The sequence below is a fragment of the Mirounga leonina genome, unplaced genomic scaffold (assembly GCF_011800145.1).
Source record: "Mirounga leonina isolate KUSES-001 unplaced genomic scaffold, KU_Mleo_1.0 Mir_169, whole genome shotgun sequence".
Lineage (NCBI taxonomy): Eukaryota > Metazoa > Chordata > Mammalia > Carnivora > Phocidae > Mirounga > Mirounga leonina.
Genome location: NW_023270431.1, coordinates 19,327,341 through 19,340,527, shown reverse-complemented (window position 1 = coordinate 19,340,527; position 13,187 = coordinate 19,327,341). Strand labels below are relative to the sequence as shown.

The window sequence follows — 13,187 nt, the reverse complement described above, 5'->3', positions numbered from 1 at the left end:
AAATAAATAAATAAATAAATAAATAAATAAATAAATAAATAAATAAAAATTTTTTTAAAAATCCCAAACTGCTCTTGCTACAGCTCTTCTTACACAAGACTAACCCTGCTACAAAAACAAACAAAACAAAAACTGCACACTCTGCACTTGTGCTAGTAGAAAATGTTATTTAAAAAAAACTCTTGGGGCGCCTGGGTGGCTCAGCTGGTTATGCGGCTGCCTTCAGCTCAGGTCATGATCCCGGGGTCCTGGGATCGAGCTCAGCATCGGGCTCCCTGCTCTGCGGGGAGCCTGCTTCTCCCTCTCCCTCTGGCTGCCTCTCTGCCTACTTGGTCTCTCTCTCTCTGTCAAATAAATAAATAAAATCTTAAAAAAAATAAAATAAAATAAATAAAAAAATTCTTGGGAAACAAATATCAAAAAACCAAACCAACAAAAATATGGCAAATACTTTAAGAAGTCACTATGAACTCTGATGTCCTACGACAAGGAAATACTTGTGCTTAACTATTATGAAAATCATTTAATAACATGAAAAATATTTAGAATCTACCAAGAAAGAAAAATTTTAAAAGCTGAGAACACGAAAATTATTTCTATGTATAAGATGTATTTCCATGTATAAGATGAAATCCACTAATGTGCTAAGTTGTGGATTACAGGGAATTTTTTTCTTTGAAACTGAAAATTTATAGAGACACCAAAAAATGCTTATTTCCACTTTTGAAATGCCAAGTAGTTGATGCATTTAGAAATTAGAAGAAAGGCAAAGTGGTGCTCTCTAGTAGCTATTATTATAATGGAAGTCTCCATTGTGAAGCAGAATTTTGAGCCTAAGGACCTTATGGGTAATTATACATTTGTGCCTTAGAATCATTCTCCCTAAATGCAAAGAAAGTGCAACTCCTGGGTTTCTATCATCTTCTGCCCACTAGTACTTATTACCAGCTGAAAGTAAAGGAGAAATCACAATTTTGAAGTTGGAAGCGTCCTTTAAAATTATCCGAATACTTGGGAAAAAAAAAACCCCAAACAGTATCATATCATATCAGGAACAGCTGGGGGATGGGAACTTAGTTACACCTGGAGAAACTTAAATCAAGACAGGAAACAAGATCGCCCATTCTCATGTTTGAACGACTCATGAAGCGGCATTAGCCTGGTTCTGAAGGCTTAGTGGGCTAAGGGGAAAAGGAGGGGGGTTAAGCCAAAACCAGTAAACACAATATTCAAGGAGTTAGGTTTGAGTCAGTAAGAGAGAACTTGCTAATATTTGGGTTGCCTAAAGATAATACAGGAAAGATAATACAGGTTGCATTATTGGATGAGTCACCTGTTACTAAAGATACTGTTCTAAAAACCACTTGGGAGGCTTTGGACAGTAGTGCTTAACAAACTTATATGTCCATTGGCATCACCCGAGCATCTTGTTCAACTGTAGATTCTGATTCAGTAGGTCTGGGGTGGGGCCTGAGAATCTGCATTTCTAGCAAGCTGCCTGGTAATGCCAAGGCTGTGGGTCAAGAGTGCCAAGGATGTAACACGACTATAAGCCTTAGAATGTGATTTAAACCAGTGTTTCCCCAAAGTGCATAGTCTTCCAACCATATGACTTCAAAAGTTCTCTCCCACCTGGATTTGGGGGCAGATGACTAATAAATTGGGTAAGTGGTAATTAGCAGGATTTTGTGAGTCCACACATTCAAAATTCAAAGAAAGTTTGTATCCTGGTATCTTGCAGTACCTGCCCCACCATACTTTTGAAAAATAATTTATTTTGCATAATTCTAAAGAAGAGATGTTTCACTTCCATTAAAAAAATGATGCTCATACTCCAAGCTTGGCAAATATTTAAAAACAAGTAACTACATTGTAAATATGCACTCAGCATTAAAAAATGCAGTTACTTATGATTTCACTATACAACAGTTAAGAGAGATGTAGAATGAAAGAAAATATGGCTATAATTTTTTCCCAGTGATCTGTGGCATAAAATCGTGTGTCTCCAGAGGTGGGGAGGGGGTAAGTCTCCCAAGGCTACAATTTGTGGTCTTCTTTTTCAATGGAGGGCTTTGCATTATTTACCTAGCCCTGAAATTTCACCTCCCTACCATCCATCAGAGTCATAAAAATTCCTTCAATGTTTTAAAAGTCCCTGTTTCTGGCTCTGCTCCCCTATCTAAAAAACCTGGACTTTAATCAGTTCAAAATCCTATGTGATGTCTTCCCTGGAGATATGTGCCAATACCTGAACACTTATCTTCACACTTTAAGGTATATCTTCCTTAAATTTAAAAGCCTTCTTATGTTTCTCTCCCAGAGTAAATAAGCCAACAACTAAGAGGAAACCAGTTTCCTGCCTTTCTTCTGACTCTGAAAGTCAGAGTTGGCTGTTTCAGTTTGCTTAGAAGTTGTAAGTAGCATTCCATCCGATTGACAAAAGCCCTTTTTCTTCAAACTGCTTATTTACTTGTCAGTTAATTCTGAATGAACCTAGCTTATTCTGCTCCTTGGGAAGTATCACCTGTTAATTCCTCTTTTGCTATTTTTAAAAGAAAAATGTGAGTTAACGTGAGGGTAAGCCATCAGATGAACCTACGTAAAATCTTAAGGTTAAAGTATTGGAAATTTTTCTGCTTTCCACAGCACATGAAAATATGTGGTGATACTTTTATTACTATCCATCAGATGATTCTCTAAAGCCAAATTACAAATATGATGCAAATCTTAATTTGGGGTACTTTATATTATTATTACAAGTAAACCAATACATGTGATAAGTGTTTTTTTATGAAATCATATAATCCTAGATTTGCTTTCTAATACTAGTAGGTTAATCCTTTTGGCAAAGTGAGTCAAATTTATTTCCTGATAAAATTAATTCTGAAAGTTTCCACCATCTACAATAACTGTTGATTTAATCAGTAAATAATTTCTCACTGCCAACTCTATACCAGACATTGTTCTAGGCACTAAAGATCGTGAAGGAAAAAAAAACAGATTATCGGGGCGCCTGGGTGGCTCAGTCGTTAAGCGTCTGCCTTCGGCTCAGGTCATGATCTCAGGGTCCTGGGATCAAGCCCTGCATCAGGCTCCCTGCTCGGCGGGAAGCCTGCTTCTCCCTCTCCCCCTCCCCCTGCTTGTGTTCCCTCTCTCGCTGTGTCTCTCTCTGTCAAATAAATAAAATCTTTAAAAAAAAAAAAAAAAAAACAGATTACCAACCAGGAGAGAGGCAGATATTAGCAAGCAGTTCATAAGTAATTATTTATTTATTTATTTATTTTTAATTATTTTTTTATTATGTTCAGTTAGCCACTGTGTAGTACATAATTAGTCCTTGATGCAGTGTTCAACGATTCATCAGTTAAGTATAACACCCAGTGCTCATCACAGCACATGCCCTCCTCAATACCCATCACCCTGTTACCCCCTCCCCCCACTCCACAGGTAATTATTTAAATTACAACTGAGGTATGGCTAGATACTGACCCAGGTCCGGAAGGACAGGGAGCTTCTCTGAAGAATCTCGGGAGAATTCTCAGAGAACTCCACTGAAGTGTTAACCAGATGAGAGAGGGTGAAAATGAGAGACATTCTGGGCAGAGGAAAGAGCATTTGCAAAGATTCTGAGGTGAGAATGGAAACTATACACAGAAGAACTGAGGCTGCTGATAGGAGTAAAGCTGGAAACAGTAATAGCTCATCTCGGCAGCATGCCTACTGTACGCGTGAACTCACAGTCCTCCCCAGCACTGGACCCAGGCAGTGTTACTCGAATTCTACAGCTAAGGACACAAAAAAGCTTAGAGAGGTCAACTTGTCCAAGGTCGCAAAGCTGGAAGGTGGCAAGCCAGGGTTTGGTCTAGGCAGTCTGCTGCCCGGGTCCTTATTCTGGACTGTAAGCCACAAGAACTTCCCAGGAGCAGGTGAACGTGGAGCTTTCCTCACATTCAAGATTCATTCCGTCAACTTTCATTTTCCACAGAATGGCATCATGAAATAGAGATGTATTAGAATAGCTTCAGTCTCATTCCCAGAGTCTTGATAAATATACGGTTCCTGGTTGGAACCTATTTAGTTAGGAAATATTAAACGGAATTTTTTTTTTTTAAGATTTTATTTATTTATTTGACAGAGAGAGAGAGAGCGAGAGCAGGAACACAAGCAGGGGGAGTGGGAGAGGGAGAAGCAGGCTTCCCGCGGAGCAGGGAGCCCAATGTGGGGCTCGATCCCAGGACCCTGGGATCATGACCTGAGCCGAAGGCAGACCCTTAACAACTGAGCCACCCAGGTGCCCCCAGAATTTTTTTATTACAAAAATATTCATAGAAGTCCATATGTTAATATAACAAATGCCTGTGAGCCCATTAACCAAGATAACCATATCTTCTCAGGGATTTTTTTTTTAAATACACATTTATGTTCCCCTCCCTATCCCTATTCCTCTTCTCCCAGGGTCAACCACTATCATGAATTTGATAGAGAGCCAGTCTACTTTTTATTCATAGGCATACGTATGCATGCACACACATTCATAAACATTATATGGTATATGATATCGTTCTAAGTAATGTTTAACATTTACATAACAAATATATAATATTCTGAAATTTGTGTTTTTCACTCTACACTTTAGGTTTTGAGTTCCATCCATATTGCTTCGATGCAGAAAGGTCTGGCTCATTCTTTTCAAGTTCTGTAGAATAGTCTATTGACCAAATATATCACAAAGTTACCCATTCCCTACTAGCAGACATTTAGGTTGCTTTCAGAGGATTGCTTATCTAAATGCCATTTTGGAGCCAAATCTCTTCTTTTTTTTTTTTTTCCAGATAAAATACTTTACTGAGACAGTGAATCTTACACATTGCTAGAAATACTTTAAAATTGAAATTTCTGGGGCGCCTGGGTGGCTCAGTCGTTAAGCGTCTGCCTTCGGCTCAGGTCATGATCCCGGGGTCCTGGGATCGAGCCCCACATCGGGCTCCCTGCTCGGCGGGAAGCCTGCTTCTCCCTCTCCCACTCCCCCTGCTTGTGTTCCTGCTCTCGCTGTCTCTCTCTCTGTCAAATAAATAAATAAAATCTTTTAAAAAAAAAATTGAAATTCCTGGGGCACCTGGGTGGCTCAGTTGGTTAAGCGTCTACCCTCGGCTCAGGTCATGATGGCAGGGTCCTGGGATGGAGCCCTGCATTGGGCTTCCTGCTCAGCAGGGAGCCTGCTTCTCTCTCTCTCTCTCTGCCCCACCCCACTGCTCATTCTCTCTCTCTCTCAAATAAATAAATAAGTAAAAATACAATAACATTGAAATTTCCATTTTAAATAGGGTTTTTCTCTAAAGAAATAAATCTTTGATAATTCAAATCATAGAGAAATACCTAGATAATTAAAATACTATGACTCTTTGAAAAGGGGAAGTTAACAGTATTTTAAATGAGAAAGTAAATTTCTAGTTAAGTTGAATCTATACTAATCCTGTTGAAAACAAAACATACTGAAGAGAAAGTAGGTGCAGAAAATAGTCTGTATCTTACAACCACTTTCTCTTTCTGGGCACACCATACTCCACACTTGGCAGAAAAATCAGAGCATTTGAGCAAGCAGATAAACAAAACAAACATTTCTCTGGAATGCTTTGTTCTGTGCTTTGGTCAGAAGATAATCCAAGACAACCACACAGAAAGATAACCAAATTTTTCTTTAGAATGGCAAGTGCCTACTACGTGGCAGAGTCAATGTTTGATAAAGCAGACAATTAAAAAAAGCAATAAAATTATCTTGAAGTTGTTAGACCTATATAAACAGTGTGACTAAAAACAATCATCAATTTATATTAATGGAACTTTTTAACTCAAGGACACTGTAGCAAGTTTTATTACAACGTGTAAACCGAAATCAACTCTACAAATCCGTGAAGACCCATCTATGGGATTCCTATACTTTTAACACTGTTTTCTATAAAGAAGATTTCTGGGAAAGCCTCAAAAGGCAGATGTTTTAAAATATGGATAACTGTTTACTAATGGCTGCATTCTTCACACTATAACATAACTTTGTCCAGAAAATGCATTTGTCTTCAGAAGGAAAGGGAAGTAAAGTCTCCTAGCAGATTTCTAAAGAAGTGTACACCATCCCCACATAGGTAAATAGAAAAAGAAATCTGGGTTTCCAATGAAAGAAGTAACTCTATCACTTTGGGGGTCCCAATGGAGTCAGACTGTTTGGCCCCATTTTCACACAACAAGCCAAATGTTTTAGCATGTTCCATAGGCAAGCCAAGGAGATATCACTTCTAGATCCCTGGACTCCAGCCCAAGAAATCCTCCTGAGCTTAGGAAAACCCTTCCAGGCTTCCGGGGTAGCCCTGAACCCAACTGAAATTTATCCTACCAGCAGTTCAATAACATAACCGGCCAAGAGGGAGCAGCTTCATCATCCACTCATCCATCTGTCCATCCATCACAGATATTTATTACCCAGATATCCCATGGCACGAGATCTCAGAGTGTAAGGGGTATCTGAGCCAAGAAAGCAAGTCCATACATTCACACATTTAAACACAGACAAACATACCAAACAACCTTCTGCCTCATTCTAACCTCTTACCTACAAAGTGCACATTTTATTAGTTTTCAATGCATAATATGTGTATTGTACAGAATACACGATTAGCTCCAAACTTATGCCTTTTTTTTTTTTGTATTCCACCTCAAAGTGCAAAACAGAAATAGAAACAAATAGTATAAACAGTAGGGACAAGAAGTTGAGACTCAGCGTGAGAATAAGGCACCACAAATAGACCAGAAACCAAAAGTAGGATCACTTGGACTTTTGAAACTTCCCCCGACCACGTCTGGTGATTTTTTTAAATGTCCTGAAGACTCCCCAGAGTTGGCAGCAGTAAGTAATGACTTCTGGACAGAACGGAAGGCGTATATGCTACAGACATATGAGGCTAAGGGGAAGAGTCTGTGCTAGGAGCATTCATGTCAAAAGCCACCAGCGACTCCCTGGGTCCCAAAGCAAGGGCACAAAAGAGGAGCACAGGAAGTGGCCCAAGTCTGTGGAGTCACCCTGGGGACCTCACAACAGTACGGTCCTTGTGGTTCCCTAACACCAGAAACTCAGCCTGGAACAAAAAATAGATAAGTTGTAAGGCAAACTAAAACTAATCCTTTGCTAAAGAAAGTACTCTGTCATCCAATATGCTCTGCATACTTCCTTACTACTTACTAAAGCCTAACTGTTGGACAGCTTTTTGATCTGAGACCTTTTTTATTTTCTCAAATGAGAACTGGTCTTTGATATACCTAAGGTCAGCAAAATGAAACCTTTATTTATAGCATGCCATACTGTTTGAAAATAGAGATTTCACTTAAAGAATAAAGTTTGGGTTTTTTTTTTTCCTATCAAAGACGATTTGGACCAGAAGAACTGGGGAAAACTGGATGGAGGATGTGGCCCCAGTCTGGGTGCGGTAGGATGGGTAAGAACAACTCAGCAAAGACCCAATAGGCAATGATGGGAAGGCACAGAGGGCTGATGTGCAGGGCTTTGGTCTGGGGTGTGTCAGGAAACCGAATTGACTCTGTTTGAAAGCACTGGTGAAGAAATAAAGAAAAAGCCATATAATGGTAATGAAACCTCTGTCCTTCTATGGGGCACATCATGGATGCGGAGCCACCAGGAGCAAGACAGAGCACTCCGTGAGCCAGTTCACACAGGAGCAGCTTGGACGGGGTGTAGCTAGGGTAATTCCTGTACCAAGGGCCAGGTGCACTCCGGGAGGAGGGGTCAGGGCACCAGGCCCACTGCAGACCCTCTATATTCGTTTCCCAGGGCTGCAAGCACAAAGTACCACAAGTAGGGTGGCTTCTGACAACAGAAGTTTATTGTCTCATAGTTCTGGAGGCTAGAAGTCCAACATCAAGGTGTCAGCAGGGCCGTGCTCCCTCTAAAACCTGTAGGGGAGAATCCTTCCTTGCTTCTTTCTAGCTTCTGGGGGTTGCTCACGCTCCTCGGCACCCCTCAGGTTATAGATGCATCACTCCAATCCACCACCTTCACGTGGTGTTATCCCTGTGTCTCTGTCTTCACATGGATGCTTCTTACAAGGACAGCAGTCATACTGGACGAGTTGCCTATCCTTCTCCAGCATGACCTCATCTTAACTAACTGCATCTGAAATGACCCTTTTTCCAAATAAGGTCACAAACCTCAGGTCCTGGGATTTAGGACTTCAACATGTCTTTTTTGAGGGCCACAATTCAACCTAGAACACTCTTCCTGAAATGCCCAGTCCTCACCCTCAACCAGAAGGACTCCGATGCTCTGGAGCTATTTAGAATACCTGGATGTTAATTCAAATTAAAGAGAAACAGAAAAAAAATTACCATATGGCGGTGACAGTCAGAACAGTGGTTACGGGTAAGGAGGGAAGTGGTGACAGGGGGAGCCCACGGGGCACTCCTGGAGGCCAGGCAATGCGCTAGCTCTTCAGCAGGTTACATGGGTGGGCTCACTGGGAAGAAATGTAGCAAACTACACTTGTATGGTTTTGTACTCCTCTGCATGTCCAATATATTTCCATGGAAACTTAAAAAAAAAACTAGAGAAATTGGAGCTGTCCAAAAAATAGAGGTCTGAGCAACCTAAGGAGAACCTCAGAGAGGGGCACTGTCTGGGAGAAGCCACAACCCAAGCGTGAGCCGCGTGAGTGGCCAGTTTACCTGAGATGTTCAACTCCTAGGAGCAGGTATGTAACAAGAAATGCTCAAGTAATTTACTTAAGATGAGAAAAATGTGAAGGCCAAGGAATACATATATTTGAACTGGCAGATTGGCAACTTCTATATATGGGTGATAATTAAAAATTATGTTTGATAAGCAGAGACCCATTGTAAGTCATAAGGATACATTCTCCCCTCAACAGTGCTGGAAACATGCTAGGGCACTTTGTGCTTGGCCCTCTGTTTTCCTACCCTCCTTGCAGACCTCTCCCACACATTCCATTTTCAGGATAATTACAGTTCAAGTAAGTTCCAGTGTTTTTTCTTCCACATCTCATTCTTCTCTGGGAATTTTAAACTCTTGTGGTTAGGGTGTTCTGGGTCCAATTGCTTAATCTCCAAGCAAGAGAAATCAACACCAAAGGACAGAGTTAAAATACTGGACACCACTCAGACTTAGCAGAAAACCTATTTTTGGAGTAAAAACATAGCATATAATTATAGAAAATGAAGCTATGAACAGAAGCACTTGGCTTTCTATTGTGTAAAATGTATTAAGGAGGTACCAAAAGTTTCAAGGCTATGAATTTGTAGGGATCCTGTTGACTGTTCTTCTTGGATGTCTCTGTCCCACTGAAGCCCATCCCTATTCTCAAATTGCAGATAGAATCCCATGATTCAGAAGTCTCGAATGACATTTAATATTTCTATGTTTGAAGTACTTGGGTTATTAAAAATGAGAGCTCTAACATCAATCATACATCACCATTACTAATGTTTTCATCATTTTCTCATGAAAGCAGCAAATGGAAGAGATGTATTCCATGCCACATGTAAAATTCAAGTCCAATGTTAGAAGCCATGTGAAGAATTTGCCTATTATAAAGTGTCCATATAGACCTTCATTCCCCAAGTACATAACCCCTTAGGGAGATGTAACCATCATAGGCCATATGCCTCTGAGTCTGACTGAGCTGCCTATTATGTTCTCTCCCATGGCATCTCCTAAAATACTTGACTCTGAACATTATAGTCTAAAAGCACTAACCTTTGCACAGTTCTTAGTCATTCTCAACACTGTTTCATGCTTCAGCACCTTTGACCATGCTGTTTGCGCTTTCTGGAATGTTCTCCTCACCTTCCAGACCTTCCTCCCCCCCACCCCCCCAGCCCCGCCATAGCTCAGAATCATCTTCTGTATTCTGCTCTTCAAGGAGGACTTCACTTTCTACCTTCACTCTGCATTTGGATGAGGATAGAGGAGAGTCTAAGAAAGAAATAATATGTAAAGCTGTTACAAGAATAAGGCCAACTATACTTTTTAAATCATCTTAAAAAAATCCAGGCTAAAAGATGTTAAGATTTTTAGTGGGCATCCGAATAGAGCAGTTTTTACTTCTTAACCCTAGTTTATTGTGAAAAACTCCTGGTGCTATTCAACCAACAGACTTTCATCCCCAATTCCACCCAAAGCCCATATGCCTGCACATCCATGCACGCGGGGGCACGTGCGTGTGCACATACACACACACACACACACACACACACTGCATTTCTCCATATGACCCAGATCCCTATATAATAAATAGCACAGCACCTGGCACATCATAGGTGCCCGAACATTTGTTCCTGTTCACCAAAGAATAAAGAAATACAACAACACGAGCACATTAATAAAGTCCAAAGTGAAGCCCGGTGCTAAGATGAAACAGACTTAAGGGAAAATTAGAGCTTCATGATGTCAAGCAGGAAGTTTTTCTGGAGAAAGTTAATTTTTAATGATTTGAGGGAGGACAGAGTTATAATAATAGCTATCATCATAGAGTTATAACAATAATAATGGCAAGTAATACAGATTAAATGATATTTGGCAGAAACTACACTGACCCATTTATATGTTTTCTTTTATTGCAATAATGTGATGTGGCCATTATGCTGAGTTTATAAATAAGGAAAGTGATGCTCAGAGTCATTAGGCAACTTATGCAGAGTCATGCAGTTATAAGCCATGAAGCTAGAAAATGAACACAGGTTATCATTTGGTCTGGATGGGGAAGGATGGAGTGGGGAGGGGGAAGACATGAAGTATCAACAGAACATCTCAAGTTAAAGCACTAAAAGGCTTTCAGCAACTACGGATTCAAATGGGAGAGTAAAATGAAAGGTAGCATCATGAGATAACAGAAAACTTCAAAGACCAGTTGGAGAAATTCTCTGGATTTTTGAGTAGAAAAAAATTTCCATAATGAAAACCATGCTTAGAGGATGTTACCATAAAAGTACATGGACAGGAATATTGGTGGTCATAGGTAGAGAGCTTAGGGGGAAGATTTTGTATAAGAATATGATTGTATAGCAGTGCCTGGGTGGCTCAGTCACTTGAGCGTCTCTGCCTTTGACTCAGGTCATGATCCCAGGGTCCTGGGATCGAGCCCCGCATCGGGCTCCCTGCTCAGTAGAGAGCCTGCTTCTCCCTCTGCCCCTCTGCCTACTTGTGCTTTCTATCTCTCTGTCAAATAAATAAATAAAATTGTAAAAAAAAAAAAAAGGAATATGATTGCATCATTTTATGGTTAGAGCAGAAGACCCCCTACCCACCAAAGCTGTAAAAACGTTTTTGTTTTTGGTTTTGTTTTTTTTTGCAATAGGTGGACCAGATTTGTCCTCCAAACAATTCAGTGCCTGGAAAACATTTATAAGTACTTGATCAGAAAGCATACCTCTTTCTTAATATCCTGCTTATCAAAATATCCAATTATTTCTAATTTATTTGTAGCAGAGCTGGAATCAAAGTAATTAGCTAAACTACTTTGACATTTACCTAAAATATTGGCTCCAAATAGCAAAAGTAATTTGAAAGAAGTGTCCTTTATCTCACAAACATCATTTACAACAGAAAGTTCTTTTAACTTTCAGAGTCTATCAGTTAAATAAAATTATAAATTAATTTCTGTTGCTAAAAAGCAATTGAAGATCCTTTCATACCCTAGGTGAAGGCCTGGATTATCATCTCATTGCTCTTGTCTAAATGCAGCGGGAGAACCCATTTTCAACTTGTAAAGACAGCTATAAATTATCCATTAAAATATCAGGGAATTTTTTTTTTTAAATCTCTACCTTTTTATTCTTTGGTTCCATGCTAAACATAGAAAATGTACACATTCCCTCATCTTTGCCTCCTCTACCCTTTAATACATAAACAACTCTTATATACTAAAAGGTTGCACAATATTTTAATAAAAGCATTTAATTTTGTTTCATATATCTTTATCTTATTTATTAGCTTATCTTTTTAAACATATTTAATTTTAATAAAAGCAGCACCTTCTGTGGTGCTGACCTAAATATCTGCAAGAGAATATTTTCTTTTTTTTTTTTTTAAAGATTTTATTTATTTATCCGACAGAGAGAGACACAGCGAGAACAGGATCACAAGCAGGGGGAGAGGGAGAGGGAGAAGCAGGCTTCCCACTGAGCAGGAGCCCGACGCGGGGCTCGATCCCAGGATCCTGGGATCATGACGTGAGCCGAAGGCAGACGCCCAACGACTGAGCCACCTAGGCGCCCCTAGAATATTTTCTAAGAAGAAAATTCCACCAACTGTCAGGCACAAAGGACTAATAACCTCTCTGAGGACCAAAATCTGATGGGGTGGGAGGAGCAGACTCCACAGAAACAGCTCAAAAACAAGAAGGCTATGTTTATATAGCATTATGTGTTTGTGGGACAGAAAATCTAAAAGATAGAACCTCTAAATATTTAGAATTTTTAAAATATGAGTACAGAATATCTGTATTAACCAAAACGGTGCTCTCAAAGACGACATTCTTCAGGAGAAACTTTGTCACTATGAGTCTCAGCAAGAGCCCCCAGCTGGCCCCTCTCATGCACCACAGCCTCTCAGTTCTTGCTACCCAGGCTCTTCTTCTCATTCCTCCCAGCTGTGGCAATCTTGATGAAGAGAACTTTTGACCCCCCAGGGCATTTATATGTATCTCATTTAACTAGGTTAAATGATACCTAATAGGAATCTAAGAAAGTTCATAATAAGTGTTGAGCAATGCACGTCTCTGCCTACTAAAGTGCCTGAAACTGCAGACTTAAAAAGGTACTAATAAAGAGGGAAATGACTTTGTTATTCACATCTTTGGCACACACACTTATTTCCTCAGTACTATAATCACAGACCTGACTAACCCAACTCAAAGCACCATAAATTATGAATTATGAAGTACTGAAAGTTTACTGGGGCGCCTGGCTGGCTCAGTTGATTGAACATGCGACTCTTGCTCTTGGGGTCATGAGTTCAAGCCCATGTTTGGCTTAGAGCTTACAAAAGAAAGGAAAGAAAGGAAAGAAAGGAAAGAAAGAAAGAAAGAGAAAGAAGGAAAGAAAGAAAGAAAGAGAAAGAAGGAAAGAAAGAAAGAAAGAAAGAAAGAAAGAAAGAAAGAAAGAAAGAA

At 39.9% G+C, this 13,187-nt stretch overlaps 1 protein-coding gene across 5 annotated transcripts in view; it reads right to left on the bottom strand.

Moving 5' to 3' along the window:
* ST3GAL6 (ST3 beta-galactoside alpha-2,3-sialyltransferase 6) overlaps window positions 1-13,187 on the bottom strand; it is a 59,827-nt gene that overhangs the window by 39,930 nt on the left and 6,710 nt on the right. The window lies entirely within an intron of this gene.